We start from the raw sequence: 16,637 nt of genomic DNA, 5'->3' as shown, positions 1-16,637 counted from the left end.
GAATCTGATGGGAGAGGAGAGTGGACCACGGGAGAAAGGGAAGAAGGAGGGGGTACCAGTGGGAGAAGCTAGGCAGGTGAGGAGAAGAGGTAAGAGATGAGAGTGGTGAATAGTAGAAGAGGAAAAGGGAGGGAAATAAAATTACTGGAAGGAGAAATCAATGTTTGCAGTGGTATGACACTCAGTTAGCCACTCCCACATGGGAGGAGTTCACATATTGTACAAGCAGCGTTATCAATAAAGTTCAGTTGAGTACCCTGCATGCTGGCGTCTTGGTGTGCTCTGCACTGTCCCTCAATAGTGTCAGAAGTGGTTAATCATTGATGAATTGGTGCTACAGACCATGTGAGATCCCCAACAAGAAATAATTTACTGTTAGACTATTCTTGTTCACATATATCTATGAAAAATATCCAGAGACTTATCAACTAAATGGCCTACGATAGGAGAATGGACAAAGAAGTTGCAGATGGAATAGTGTCGGGAAGTGTATGGTCAGGCACTTTGGTAGAAGAAATAAAAAGGTAGACTGTTTTCTAACTGGAGAGAAAATTCAAAAAAACTGAGGTACAAAGAGACAGGATTCCCTAAAGGTGGAGGCCAATTCTTTACGTATATTTAAGGGAAAGGTTGATAGATTCTTGATTCATCAGTGAACGAAGGGATAAATGGCAAAGGCAGGAGATTGGGGCTGAGAAGAAAAATGGATCAGCCATGATGAAATAGCAGAGCAGACTTGATGGGCCAATTGGCCTAATTCTGTTTGATGGAAATCTGTGCGGGAGAGTTTTTAAAGTGGAAAAGCTATTGCACTGGGTGAGTTCCACTCTCTCGACCCCGGAATTATGGGTCCATTGGTACGAACCAGTGTCACAAACTGGTGTCTTCCTTGGTTGCAGTGGATGGCCTTCCATGCCCCGTCATGCCTTCTCTCTCCAAGGAGAGTTGTAATACCACCCTCTGGCTGTTGGATGTCTCTGTAGATTTCACCCGCCCTGTCCGCCAGAGCTGGCTTTGCATGCTAGGATGGACGTGTCCCTGTCTCACTGGGGTATGAGGCTGCCATCTACCCTCACCTGGTTTAGCCCACCTGTTGAAGCGGTGTGGCCGCTGTCATGAGCAAACAGCTACCAGGTGAGAGCTGAGTGTCCAGTAGGGGCCAAAGGTGAGTGAGCTCCCCCGGAATGGACATGACAAGCCCCTTCACCAGAGGTGCTTCCCCTCCGTAGACACCCCATACATCAGGTGGGGTAGAGTCCAATTAAATGATCTTTAAACTGTCTTGAAGATCATAATGGAAAGAGAGAAAAATAAGTGTGATTAGCTGAAGTAATCACAAGGAGTGTGAGAAAACGGGAGAAGTTGCAAGTATAGAAAACATGCAAATTAGGCTTAAAATTGGAAATAAAGAGCTTGTGCATCCTAATGTGATCAAAATACCACAAATAACAGCAAGCCAAAGAATGATTTAATTTATGCTCCCTTGATGATGGGTTAAATATTGCCCAAGACACTGGGTGGAGGATTATTTGTATTAACAAGAGTTGAATACAAGATCAGTGAGGATGTGGTCTAACTTAATAAAAGGTGGTGGTGCCTCACCTGGAGTACTTCCGGCAGTGCTGGTCATCACAGCTTAGAAAGAATGTACTCTAGCGGGTACAGAACATTGCCTGGAATGATGCATTTCAGTTTTATGGAGAGATTGGAGAACTCGGATCTGTGTCCCTGGAGCAAGGTTAGGAGGAGATGTGATTCAGGTATGTAATGTTATGGGCTTATGGATAGGGCAGACAACAGGAAACTATTCCCAATATCAAAACTAGAGGACGTGGAATTAGGGTAGGGGGTAAAAGATTCTGAGAAGATCTGAGGGAGTGGTGAATACCAGGGATACACTGCGTGAGGGAGTGCTGGAAGCAAAATCACTCACAGCATTTATGAAGTGTCTTGATAGATAACTGAGAATAGATGACTATGGGCCAAGAGTTGGAAACAAGATTAATTATGACTTGGTCACCACTGAATCTACCTGTGGGCCCAAGACATTGATACGTTCACGAAGAAAGCATGCCCGTGGTGATACTTCATTAGGAGTTTGAGGAGATTTGGTATTTTTGGTATGAGGAGGGATTTCCTTAGCCTGAGAGTGGTGAATCTGTTGAGACAAAGTCATTGGGTATATTTAAAGCAGAGGTCAATAGGTTCTTGATTAGTACAGGCATCGAAGGTAGGAGAATGGGGTTGAGAGGGGAAATAAATCAGCCGTGACCAAATGGCAGTACAGACTCAATGGGCTGAATGGCCTATTTCTGCTCCTATGTCTGAACCTCTTATGGTACGTCACTAAAGACTTCCAAAATTTCTACAAATGCAAAGTGAAGAGCATTCTGACTGGTTGTATCCCTGCCTAGTACAAAGGCTCCAATGGGCAGGATCGAAAGAGGTCCCAGAAGGCTGTAGGCTCTGCCAGATCCATCTTGGGCACAAGCTTCCCCACAGTTGAGGACATCTTCAAGGGGCCATGCCTCCATCTCCATCCAAGACAAGCCTTCATCTTGTTACTGCTAACGGGGAGGAGGCACAGGAGCTGGAAGACTCACATTCAACATTTTAGGAACAGTTTTTTCCCCTCTGCCATCAGATTCCTGAATGGTCCATGAACACTACCTCACTATTCCTCGTTTGCCCGGTATTATTTACATACTTATTGGAGTTTATAGTCATTTTTATGTCTTACACTGTACTGCTGTCACAGAACAACAGATTTCACAACTTACGTCAGTGATAGTAAACCCGATTCTGATTCTAATTACAACACACACAAAATGCTGGTGGAACACAGCAGACCAGGCAGCATCTATAGGGGAGGGGGGAGGAGGGACATTAACAGAAGTTAGAGAAGTCAATGTTTATGCTATCTGGTTGGAGGCTACCCAGCCGGACTTCTCTAACCTGTTAATGCCCCTCCTCTCCTTCTTACCCCATCCCTGACATATTTAGTTGTTTGCCTGTTCTCCATCTCCCTCTGGTGCTCCCCTCCCTCCTTTCTTTCTCCTGAGGCCTCCCGTTCCATGATCTTTTCCCTTCTCCAGCTCTGTATCACTTTCACCAATCACCTTTCCAGCTCTTAGCTTCATCCCACCCCCTCCAGTCTTCTCCTATCATTTTGCATTTTCCCCTCCCCCCCCCCAACTACTTTCAAATCTCTTACTATCTTTCCTTTCGGTTAGTCCTGACGAAGGGTCTCGGCCCGAAACATCGACAGCGCTTCTCCCTATAGATGCTGCCTGGCCTGCTGTGTTTCACCAGCATTTTGTGTGTGTTGTTGTTTGAATTTCCAGCATCTGCAGATTTCCTCGTGTTTGCTCTGATTCTAATTGGTCAATACGAACATGATGAGCCAAAAGCTTGTTTCAATGCAGTATGATTCCATGAATCTACAAATCTAATGGAGCAGAGCATGCTGGCAAGTACAGTACTGTGCAAAAGTCTTAGGCACATATATGTAGCTAGTGTGCTTAAGACTTTTGAACAGTACTGTAGTAAGTTTATGTATTGCACTGTACTGCTGCCACAACAAAAAAAAAACAAATTTCATGACGTATGTGAGTGATGATAACCTGATTCTGATATGAGTCTCTAGTTTGGACAGGGAGTGGGAAGGGGGCAGGGAGCAGGAAGGACCAGAAAGACATTCTGTAATGACTAATAAACCAATTGTTTGGAATCAAATGACCTTGCCTGGTGTCTCAGAGCTGATTGTGTCTGCATCCACATCACCACGCACCCACTCCCCGTCCCCTGGCACTCCTTCTCTGCCACCTGTCCCACAACCCTCCCGTGGCACTCCAGCCTCACCATTCCCAATATTCTTTGCTCACGCGAGGTTTACAAACTCAGTCTCTGCTCCACATTGATAAATACGGCACTGTGCAAAAATCTTAGGTACCCTAGTTCTATATACTTCTGCATAGTATTGTACACGTGAATTTTTCCATAGATATACTTGGCAATATTTCCCTTAAAACTCTCATTCTCAAGCAGTATGGTTCCACATTGTAAACACCAAGGTATTTTAATCTCTGGTCTTTCTAAACCAATGGGCCAGGCAGCATCTGATGAGAGAATTGGGCAGACTGTTCATCTGCACTCAGTCTGCATTGAGTACAAAACTTGTCTGATGCAAAAAAGGAGGTAAAATCTGAGGAATGCCTATCCTGTAATTAGTCTTATGGACTGGCAGCTCATTTTCACTGCATTTTAATTGCAAATGTGGAGAGCTGATAATCAGGGACAACACAGAAAACTGGACACCTAGATGAGAAACAGAGCATGGAGATACCCAGAATGCAGATGCCGTAATCTGCGGCAACAAGCAGATTCAATCCAGATGAAGGGCCTCAAACCAAAGCAGTGTCTGCCTAGTTCCCTCTCCAGATGCAGCTTGACTGAGCAATTTGTTTGTTGCCCAAGAAATCGAGTTTGCTCGAGCCATGTGCGAGTTTACTTCTCGAGGTCATTCACTGAGATCAATTTCAGGTTAATACTTCTCAACTGGTTGTTTCCTCAACTCCAAGCAGAAATGGCAATCTTGGAAGGAAATTATATAGATTTGCTGAATTAACAAAAGGAGACTGGGATGCTGAAGATGTATTATTGGGAGGTAGAACCGCAATCTAAGGCCTTCATCAAGGACCCCCATCACCGAGATCATGTCTTGCTCCCTTTGCTACCATCAGGGAGGAGGTACAGAAGCCAGAAGGCACACACCCAACGATTCAGGAACAGCTTCTTCCCCGTTGCCATCCTATTTCTGAATTGACATTGAACATGTGAACACTACCTCACTACATTTTTATTTCTGTATTTGTACTACTTATTTAACTATTTGATATCAATATTTGCTTACTGTACTTCACAGTTTTTTTCTCTATTGCTATGTATTACATTGTACTGGTGCTGCAAAGTCAACAACTTTCACAACATGTGCCAATGATATTAAACCTGATTCTGATAACAAAGAACTGATCTTCCAAACAGCACCTTAAGTGTAGTGACCCAAATCCCCTTACTGCCTTGTTTGGTATTATTGCAAATGAAGATATAACTTTAAATACTCCTAACCCACAGGTTTTAGTTTTTACCTCTCTTTTAGCAAGGAGAGCATCTTGCTTAAATGGAAGGAGTCTACCCCTCCTACACATCTTCAATGGCTACGTGATATTATGTCTTATTTAAATTTAGAAAAGATCCGCTGCTCAGTCTTAAATTCGAAACAATCTTTTTACGATATCTGGGGACCTTTCCTAAATTACTTTTCCAATTTATAAAGTTTAACAGTGCACAGACTTTTGTGTATATTTTTATCTTCTCTTCTTAAGCGAATATGTTTTTTTTTCTAATTATCCATTATCATCCATCAGCTTTTTTCTTTGGTAGTTGGTAGGCGGTTGACTTTTTTTTTATAATTAAAAAGTGCAGACATCTAGCACGCCATTAACTCATCGGTTGCTCTGAATCAGAAGGCAGGAGATTTGGACATTTGGACTAGCTTTGCATTCAGGCTTGCTGTCCAGTGGGATTTACAGCACTGGTGAGTGTGGATGGCTAACCCTCAACGTGTGGTTTGTCAGAGCTCACAGGACGAATTATCCTTTCAGCTGTTATTAAGATTTCTTTTGTTGTGGAAAGGGTATTCTGCCATAGGTTCTTAGATATTAATCAGCTTGGGCACGTTTCCCTTATTCTGTAAGGGGAGAGTTGAGGATACATAAAAGGCTTTAAAGATATAAAATTAAATAGCTTACAAATCTAATATGTTGAGACATCAATCACAATAATGCACTGCTGTTTGAAAGACTTATCTGAATTATTGAACAAAATTAGTTCATTGAATTACAATGGATAAATGTCTCCGCCTCTTACATCATGTAATCATGAACTGTGGATTTTAATCTGGCTTTACTTTCAGTGAATAAACAATTTACAGAATTTTCACTGCATAATTTATATCTTTCTCTGTTCAAGCCATCTGGTGATTTGTTCTTAGCTTTCCCTGCAAGAATCACAGAACTACATAAGGTTATGTTACAAATCCTGGAATTTTCTGTCGTGACAGATCCCAAATGAAAGAGAATGCAGGTTTAGCATCGACCAATTGTACCTGAATTGTAGTTGAAAATGAACTTCTCTGAATAAAAATTGACCAATAAAGTATTAGTGAGGATTATGCTTAGTCAGCTCCATCGTGAGAACTAGACGCCGTAGTATCCAGGTCGCCTTCAAGGAATGATGCCTCAAAAAGGTGGTGTAAATCATTAAAGACCACCATCACCCAGGTCCTGCCCTATTCTCATTGCCTCCTTCAGGAAGGAGGTACAGAAGCCCAAAGGCACACACTCAACAATTCAGGAACAGCTTTTTCCCCTGTGCCATCAGATTTCCGAATGGACATTGAACCCATGAACACTACCTCACTACTTTTTTTTAATTTCTATTTTCTACTACTTATATAATTTAACTATATATATATATATATATATATATATATATATACACACACACACGCACGCACACGCGCGCACGCACGCACACACACACACACACACACATATACTTACTGCAATTCAGTACTTTTCTCCATTATTATATATTGCATTGTACTGCTGCCGCAAAGTTACCAAATTTCACGATGTGTGCTGGTGATATTAAGCCTGATTCTGAACTGCAGCTCGTGGTTACACCGGAAGATGTTAGTCGATAGCACTATCGGTCAGCGTGTTCCTGACTTCCACGCCTGTACATTGTGGTGAGGAAATCAGGAAGGCACGGGTGCAGTAAGTCTAGAGACAGCTCAGAGCTCGGGGAGCTGGTACTCTTCCGTGTGACCCCTTATCTTTGTGCCAGCTATGTAGATCAACCCTATTGACCAACTGAACCGGAAAGGTTTATGCAAGTAATTTATTTAAAATTCATGTTTTAATTAGTGTTATATGTATATATGCTGTTAAGATGTTAACTGTCCTGTGCTATCTCCAGTGGGATCATCAGTTGATCAGCCACCTGTCTTCAGGAGCTTCGGCCCGCTTATGATCAAGACTCCCTCGAGGTGGTGGGCCAGCAGTGCTAAAGCACCACCTCCCACTGATGAGCTTAACAACTTGGCATCTGCCTCTATCAGAGTTGTTGGTCGCTTCCATCCAACAGATAGTCTACTCTTCAGGTGTCTATGCAGCTACTGAAGGGTTTGCAAAAGATGGATACACTGTCCGACTATCTGACCCTCTGGACGTACTTGGTCCACACCCATGATGATCCTGTCTCTGCTACCTCAGCTACAGCCCTGCTGGTTGACTTGACCTCTTTTCTGGTGAAGACAAGGTCACGCAGCCACTTCTGGAAAGTGAACGCAATAAAGCCACGGCAACCTACTTCGAATGGATAGCATGAGACCTTTCACCTCTGTCTCTGCACTCTGAACTTAATTCTGCATTCTTGGTTAACTTGCACTCATGGGCTTCATCGATGTTGTCTTCCCAGGGGACTGTGAGTTCACCAATAACCACTTCTGTACTGGTGTCAGACCAGACGATTATATCTGGACACAATGTGGTGAAAGCTATTTGCTCTGGGAAACTGCCTTTCCCATCCAGGTCGACCTTGACACACCAATCATTGGCTGAAGGAAGTATGCTTGATCGTGAGCTTGCGCTGTACACCCTTGGCTTGGAGCCTTCTTTCACAAAAGATATGCGATGTTCTGTGCAGCATGGGGCATGAGATAAGTTGTGCTGCAGTACTCTCTGCTCATAGTGTGAGGTGAAGTAGAGGTGAGCAGAGCAAAATTGGAGGCGGAGGAGAGCCAGGTTCCGGGCCTTTCCACCTGTATGAGGAGTGATGTTTGATCAATCCAAGCACTGAGCAAGATAGATTGAAAAGACAGGGTGTCTGGACCAGAGGCGAGGGTTCAGCTTGCTGCTCCACGACCTTTACTCCGCCCTTCACTGCACTCAGGCTGTGGCCTGCTCCGGGCTTCATGCCTGCGGACGCATTTTCATTCTAAATGCTATTTGCTCACTTTTACTGTTTGCATGATTTGTGTTTTTTTTCTCTCTCTGCACGTTGGATGGTTGCTGGTCTTTTCTTTCATGGGTTCTTTCGGGTTTCTTGTTGTGTGGCTGCCTGTAAAGAGACAAATCTCAAGGTTGTACATTTTAATAATAAATGTACTTTGTAAATTGTTTTGTTATTCTGAAAAGCTCTTCATTATTAGAAGCCTTTAAAGTTGTCAAAAAAGTCACCCGGCAGATTGGAGGTGGAAATGTTGGCAGACGACCCAACACTCACTTGATAGAACAGCTGCAGCAGTGATGCCCGCAGCCTAACTTATTCTATGGGGCTTCCAAAAGTTAGGTCGTTTTGGGCAATAACAAGGAGCAAGTATAAGGCCTGGGTTAGAAGGAACACATTATGGACCTTCACAAAGTGTTCTATTGTCAGGAGACTGCTATTTTTAGAGAAATTTGCTCTAAACTTATGTGACATTGTGACACGGTTGTGATTCCAGAAATTTATTCCCAAGCTACAGTAGTTACGATTTGTGGGAACTTACTGCACAGATGTTGACCGTCATGCTTAACTACATTAAATATTGTCCATACTTCAAGTGTTGCTGGCAAATTGAACCAATAAATCACCATTAATCCCTTTCACAAGTCACCTCTCTGAAAACAGGGCATTGTAAGCACATTTTTGGCTAGTACTCTTTCATGCAAGGCAAGAGGAACAAAACCTTAAACGTAATAGATTGGTGTCTTTTTGAACTGTCTAAAGCACGAACGGTTCTTCAGCAATACAATGTTATGATTGGTAGAAATTTGTTCTCTTAAACACCCTGAATGCTCTAACTTCCAAACCTCAATATTATTAATTATTTTCACACAAATACAACCATTTAAATAAAAAAAAAATGATAGAATTGCTCAGCAAATCAGGCAGCATCCATAGGGGAAAAAAGAGACATGAACTTTGTTTCTCTCCCACAGGTATGGCTTGGTCTGCTTAGCATTTGTTACCTTTTTTTTTCATTTCAGATTTACAACATTGGCAGCATCTGGTTTTTTTTGGAATGTAGTCACTTATTAAGATTTGAAACAAATAAAAGTTACTTTAGAAATGGTTGGACTCTTCACACATAGTTGTGAACACCATAGGTCTTTCTTTAAACTAAAGGTATTGTGCAAGTGTGAGTTTTTGATCAAATATAAAACAGCCTGCAATTAAATAGCCTTTAAGCACCACCAAAAACACTTGCACATTTCTACAGATGTACTGCGGGAAGCATTCTGATTGGCTGCATCACCGTCTGATACGGGAGCTGGGGGGTGGGGGGGAGCTACTGCACAGGATCGAAATAAGCTGCAGAGAGTTGTAAACTCAGTCTGCTCCATCAAGGGCACTAGCCTCTGTAGTATCCAGGATATCTTCAAGGAGTGATGCCTCAAAAGGTGGCATCCATCGTTATGGACCCCATCACCCGGGACATATCCTCATCTCACTGCTACCATCAGGAAGGAGGTACAGAAGCCTGAAGACATACATTCAGTGATTCAGGAACAGCTTCTTCCCCTCTACTGTCCAATTTCTGAATGGACATTAAGACCATGAACACTACCTCACTACTTTTTTTATTTCTATTTTTGCATTACTTATTTAATTTAACTAGTGTGTGTGTGTGTGTGTGTGTGTGTATTCCTGTAATTCACAGTTTTTCTCTATTATTATGTATTGCATTGTTCTGCTGCTGCAAAGACAACAAATTTCACAACATATTCAGCAGTGATATTAAGCGTAGCAAAATGCCTGACAACGTTCACAAGAATTTGTATTAAACAAAATTTGACACTCAGGGCTAGAACTTCATTTGTACTCTTTTTTGCCATTAAATTGGTATTGCATGTCTCTCTGATGGTGCTTTAAAACTTTGGAAGGTTATAATATTGCAGAATTCTATTTAAAGGCAGTGTTACCAGGCTTCCTTCTGTAATGTTACACTGCTTCAGAAACAGTAAGTACTACAGAAAAGCACCAGTGTGCTTCTGACAGGTGACAGCACATAGGCACACAGTTGTGATCATGTTGCTGGTCCCTACAGTCACAAATGTCAAACACCACCAGCACTCTTCCAGTCACTGGAGAGTGTTGTTTACTTCCACAAGGCTGGCTTGATGAGGGTGAGGAGGTTTAGTGAAAGGGAATTGGAGAGACTAGTGGATCACCTGCCGTGCAATTCTACTCTGCTATCAGATCACCTACAGGAGGGTCTCCTCCATTCAATAGGTCAGTAGGTTAATAGGTGCATTTAATGTCAGAGAAATGTATACAATATACATGCTGAAATTCTTTTTCTTTGCAAACATCCGTGAAAACAGAGGAGTGCTCCAAAGAATGAATGACAGTTCATGAACTGATCCTCATAGAGGGATCAGAAGTGGAGAGAGTGAGCAATTTCAAGTTCCTGGGTGTCAAGATCTCTGAGGATCTAACCTGGTCCCAACATATCGATGCAGCTATAAACAAGGCAAGACAGCGGTTATATTTCATTAGGAGTTTGAAGAGATTCGGTTTTACCGAAGAGATTCACCTAAAACACTTGAAAACTTCTATAGTTGTACCGTGGAGAGCATTCTGACAGGCTGAATCACTGTCTGGTGTGGGGGGGGGGGGGGTGGAGGGTGGGTGGCTATGACAAAGAACCGAAAGAAGCCGCAGAGGGTTGTAAATTTAGTCGGCTCCATCTTGGATACTAGCCTACAAAGTACCCAGGACATCTTCAAGGAGTGGTGCTTCAGAAAGGCAGCATCCATTATTAAGGACACCTATCACCTAGGACATGGCTACCATCAAGTAGGAGGTACAGGAGCCTAAAGGTACACACTCAATGATTCAGGAACAGCTTCTTCATCTTTGCCATCCAATTTCTGAATGGACATTGAACCTATAAACACTACATCACTTTTTTAATATATATTACTTCGTTTTTGCACTATTTTATTCAATTTAATATAAAATTGATTTTTTTTCTTTCTATATTATCATGTATTGCATTGTACTGTTGCTGCTAAGTTAACAAATTTCACAACACATGCAGGTGATAACAAACCTGATTCTGATTCCAACAGCATGTAAATAGGAGAAGGTAATCCATGGAGGAGTGAGGCCTATTTTGGACAAAAATGGGATTATAAAGGAACTGCTAGGGCACTGAATGTTAAAACATTGCGGAAGTTAGAGAAGTCAATGTTCATGCCATCAGGTTGGAGGCTACCCAGCCGGTATATAAGGTGTTATTCCTCCAACCTGAGTTTGGATTCATTTTGACAGTAGAGGAGGCCATGGATAGACATATCAGAATGGGAATGGGACGTGGAATTAAAATGTGCGGCCACTGGGAGATCCTGTTTTTTCTGGCGGACAGAGCGTAGGTGTTCAGTGAAACGGTCTCCCAGTCTGCGTTGGGTCTCACCAATATATAAAAGGCCACACCAGGAGCACCGGACGCAGTATACCACACCAGCCGACTCACAGGTGAAGTGTCTACCCATGGCCTCCTCTACTGTCAAAATGAATCCAAACTCAGGTTGGAGGAACAACACCTTATATACCGGCTGGGTAGCCTCCAACTTAATGGCATGAACATTGACTTCTCTAACTTCTGTTAATGCCCCTCCTCCCCTTCTTACCCCATCCCTGACATATTTAGTTGTTTGCCTGTTCTCCATCTCCCTCTGGTGCTCCCCTCCCCCTTTCTTTCTCCCGAGGCCTCCCATCCCATGATCCTTTCCCTTCTCCAGCTCTGTATCATTTTTGCCAATCACCTTTCCAGCTCTTAGCTTCATCCCACCCCCTCTGGTCTTCTCCTATCATTTCGCATTTCCCCCTCCCCCCACTACTTTCAAATCTCTTACTATCTTTCCTTTCGGTTAGTCCTGACGAAGGGTCTCGGCCCTAAACGTCGACAGTGCTTCTCCTATAGATGCTGCCTGGCCTGCTGTGTTCCATCAGCATTTTGTGTGTTGTTGTTGCTTGAATTTCCAGCATCTGCAGATTTCCTCGAGAATTCAGATGATGACTTCTATAGGCTAAGAAACAGACGATTGATGGGTAACATCATAAACAGCACGCTGTTGGTCTCCCCTCTTGATATGAAAGGCATGATAGCTCACCCTCCCTCGTTGGTAAGAAAGGGTCTGTGGCATGCCAAAGTGCTGGGTTATGGACCGCAGTTTTTGATGGATCTACTTCATTGTCTCTCTGGGGGCTTTTTCTATAACTTGCATGGTGGGTGGTGGGCTGGGGGGGGCTGCTACTTCCTGCTGGAACAAGTGGGTGAGGGGGAGGGTTGACGCTTTGCTGTTGCTTGTGCATGGGAGGGGGAGGGGGGGCTTTGGGGGTTCTAACATATTTCTGTTATTCATCCTTTAGGGTTTTCTTCTATTTTGCGGATATCTGTGAAGAGTAAGAATTTCAGGTTGTATACTGTATACATTCTCTGTTGGCGCATGGCCCAAGTGGCTAAGGCGTCGGTCTAGTGATCTGAAGGTCGCTAGTTCAAGCCTCAGCTGAGGCAGTGTGTTATGTCCTTGAGCAAGGCACTTAACCACACATTGCTCTGCGACGACACTGGTGCCAAGCTGTATTGGCCCTTGCCCTTCCCTTGGACAACATCGGTGGCGTGGAAAGGGGAGACTTACAGCATGGGCAACTGCCAATCTTCCATACAACTTTGCCCAGGCCTCAGTCAACATCGAAATTGATGGACAGCCAAAGAAGAAGACATTCTCTGATATTAAATGGAAACATTGAATCTTATATAAGTAAATATGATGCACAGAGATGCCTTCCTTTAATGTTAATGAATATCCAGAAGAATTTGACACTAGCATGGCCGGTGGCTGGCAGATCACCCTTTTCAATAGAGAATCTGTAGGCATCCCCATCAGTTCATCTAACATGGCCAACAGCTGGCAGTCCACCCTTTCCAACAGAGAATCTGTGGAGCCAACTATAATGCAGTCTTAGTCATGGGTACTGGCCTCCGTAGTATCCAAGACATTTTCAAGGAGCAGTGCTTCAAGAGAGTGGCATCCATTATAAAGGACCTCCACCACCCAATGGTTTTCTCAGATAGTTTGGAGAAAATCAGGTCGAACTTTTGATCCTCAATTTGATTTTGAGAAAAGGTGGGGTTCATTCGTCTGCTATTATCATCTGATTTGAGTTAATTAATATGGTTTCCTTCTGATTTTTCTTTAAATGGATTTCAGTTGGCAGATTGATGTTTTTTTTAAATGGAAGCTTGTATGACGTATAGCTCTGGGGTTGTGCTCCCAATGGGGGGGGGGGGGGGTTGTTTGTTTTTAGTTAGTAGGGGTTCTTTTTTTTCCTTCTTTTTCTTTCAAAAGAAAATTCTTAACACTTTATTTTTTCTTATTATTATTGCTACATTGCTTAGCTTCATTAATCAGTTATTTGCTAATTTAATTCCTTATTGTATATAATGACATATTGACTTAATGTATTTTTTGTTCATCTTCAATAATAGTTAATAAAAAAAGATTTTAAAATGAAATAAAGGACCTCCACCACCCAGGACGTGCCCTCTTCTCATCGTTACTGTCAGGAAGGAGATACAGAAGTCTGAAGACACACATTCAAGGTGATTCAGGAACTCCCCTCTGCCACTTGATTTCTAAATGGACATTGAACACATAAACACTAACTCACTACTTTTTTTAAATTTATTTGTTTTTGCACTACTTATTTTAACTTAACTATTTAATATACATATATACTGTATACATCTACTGTAATTTAGTCTTTTTTCCTATATTTATCATGTACTGCCACAAAGTTAACAGATTTCATAGCATATGCCGGTGATATTAAACCTGATTCTGATTCTGATCCCATGTACAATAGCTGCTTTGCCTTACCATCTCAGCTTTCTGACACGGAAGCTCAGAATAGTGCGGTCACGATTCTGGAAGCCACTGTTCCAGGGAGTTTCTGTGGGGTCCCACCAGCCTCACAGCCTGACTTTTAGGATTAGTGGCCTGGGAGTGTGATAAACTTTGATGATTAATGGCCAGATGTTTTCTTGTGATAGCAAGGATATAAACTATGCAATGCTTTAAACTGACTCAGTCATAAAGCCGCTCCCCTCTCCTAAATGATTGTTTTAGAACCACAAGGTGTCAGATTTCTCATGGCCAAGAATTTTGCCTTTCTCAATAACTACCACAGTTCTCACAAAACACTCAGCAGAGCAGACAATCAGGCAGCATCTGAAGTGTTAGTTCTCCCTCACTTCACAGAAAGCACCCTTCCTGCTAAGCGACTCTTGCACTTTCTACTTTAGTTTCAGGTTTCCGCCATCTGCAGTTCTTTTACTGTGGTGATTGAAATCGAGAGAAGAGCAGCAAATATGTGATTGCCTGAAGATATCACACTTTGACGTACGCGATGTGCTGCCTGTGGTCGAACACCAGCTACACTCGAGGGCCTGACATCCTTTTTGGTTCAGGTGATGACAGAGTAGATATGGAGTGCCTATAGAGTCAGATATGTGCATTCAACGACACTCTGCAGCCACGAAAAAGTCCGTTTTCCTTGCAAACCGGTCCACACAGCACCAGTTTTCCTCTGACAAAAGCGGAGATAGCATTTGTCTTTTTGCTTTTACTGAGTCTCAGTGACCTTCAGAAGGCAACTATGGATCACAAAATACGAGATGAGCCTTAGGCATCTACTCTGATACAAAATGCAAATTCAACCTGAGCTTCACATGACCGCAACCAACCCAAATTCAAACTGGCCCAAGGATTTAAACCCAACCTGACCCATCACATATAGTCAGATCCCGTTGGGCCTGAGTTAGATTGCTAGGGTCAGGTGGTGCTGGTTACCCAGCAGTGTTTTTAAAAGTGGAAAAGCCTTTGCTGTGGGGTTGTTCCACTCCCTTGACCTCAGAGTCCGGGTCCGGTGGTACAAACAAGGAACAGAAAACTAATCTTCTGCCCTTCACTCTCCATGGAGTATTGCAGTACCACCTTCCTGACCGTTGGATCTCACTGTAGATCTCATCCGCCCAGTCCGCCGGAGCTGACTTCGCACGCTAGGACAGGTGTGTCCCTCTCTCGCCAGGGTACGCGGCCACTGGCTACACTCACCTGGTTTAAGCGGCCTGTCGAGGCAGTGTACTGGGGTGTGGCCACTGTCGCATGTAGCATGTACTTGGAGCCATAGATGAGAGCTGAGTGTCTGGTGGGGGACCAAAGGTGAGCGACCTCTCGGTGGCCACTCATTTTAATTCCATTTCCCATTCCGACGTGTCAGTCTGTGCCCTCCTCTACTGCCACGACGAGGCCACACTCAGGTTAGAGGACCAACACCTTTCATTCCGTCTGGGTAGCCTCCAACCTGAAAGCGTGAACATCAATTTCTTGAACTTCCAGTAATTGCTCCCCCCTCTCTCCTCCATGATTCCCCATTCCCGTTTCCCTCTCTCACCTTATCTCCTTACCTGTCCATCACTTCCCTCTGGTGCTCCTCCCCCTTTCCTTTCTTCCATGGCTTTGTCCTCTCCTATCAGATTCCCCCTTCTCTAGTCCTTTATCTCTTTCACCAATCAACTTCCCAGCTCTTTACTTCATTCTTTCCCCCCTCCCAGTTTCACCTATCATGTACTACCTTGTGTTTCTTCCTCCCCTCCCTCACCTTCTTAGTCTGATTTCTTTTCTTTATTCTCCATTCCTGATGAAGGGTCTCGGCCATAAACGTCGACTGTACTCTTTTCTAGAGACACTCCCCAATCTGCTGAGTTCCTCTGGCATTTTGTGTGTGTTGCTTTGGATTTCCGGCATCTGCAGATTTCCTCCTGTTTGTAACTGCTTTCTAATTTACCTGCATTCATAGGAACATAAGATGAGAAATTAGAACAGGCGTGGGTCAATCTGCGCCATGGTTTAATTAGATCATAGCTGATCAAATCTTGGCCTCAACACCACCTTCCTGCTTTCTCCCCTTGTAGTTCAAAGATGTCCTGGCTACTTGAAAATAGCCTTGTTGCATACCACAGTTCTGACCCTTTAGCAATAAACAATCAGCTCAGTCCAATGCAGCCAAAGCCTAAGAACTTAAAATTTTTTGATCCCTGACTCAAAGTTTAAAAAGTGCAAACTACATTTATTATCAAAGTTTGTACACTTTATTTAACTTTGAGATTTGTCCCCTCACAGGCAGCCACAAAGCAAAGAAACGCACTGGGACACGTTAAAAAAAAGGACCATCAGACACCCAGTGAAAAAAACAAATTGTGCAAACAATGAAAGTAAGTAAATAGCATTCAGAATTCATGAAAGTGAGCCCACAGACACAAAGCTGGTCATCTCTGCAGCTGATTCAGGAGCCCATTGGTTGCAGGCTATTTCCTCCGTTCGGTGCAGAGAGGAGTAAACCCTGCGGATCAGTGAGCCGAGCGCCGGCCCATCTCTCACCTCCAGACGCGACACCCTGAACTTTTCAATCTGGCCCAGTGCTTAAACCGGCCAAAACTCAGGTTGCACTAAGCGCCC

General features: G+C 43.3%; 1 long non-coding RNA gene across 1 annotated transcript in view; it reads right to left on the bottom strand.

Annotated features, from left to right (window-relative positions):
- LOC140738398 (uncharacterized) overlaps positions 1–15,479 on the bottom strand; it is a 56,700-nt gene extending 41,221 nt beyond the window's left edge. Inside the window, exon 1 of the long non-coding RNA XR_012101369.1 lies at positions 15,234–15,479. This is a non-coding gene — a long non-coding RNA (uncharacterized lncRNA). The remainder of the gene's footprint in view (positions 1–15,233) is intronic.
- Between the last annotated feature and the right edge of the window lie 1,158 nt (positions 15,480–16,637).

The sequence above is a fragment of the Hemitrygon akajei genome, chromosome 14 (genome assembly GCF_048418815.1).
Source record: "Hemitrygon akajei chromosome 14, sHemAka1.3, whole genome shotgun sequence".
In the NCBI taxonomy this organism is placed as follows: domain Eukaryota; kingdom Metazoa; phylum Chordata; class Chondrichthyes; order Myliobatiformes; family Dasyatidae; genus Hemitrygon; species Hemitrygon akajei.
Note: the sequence above shows the minus strand (reverse complement) of the source record. Positions and strands in the feature narration are given on the sequence as shown.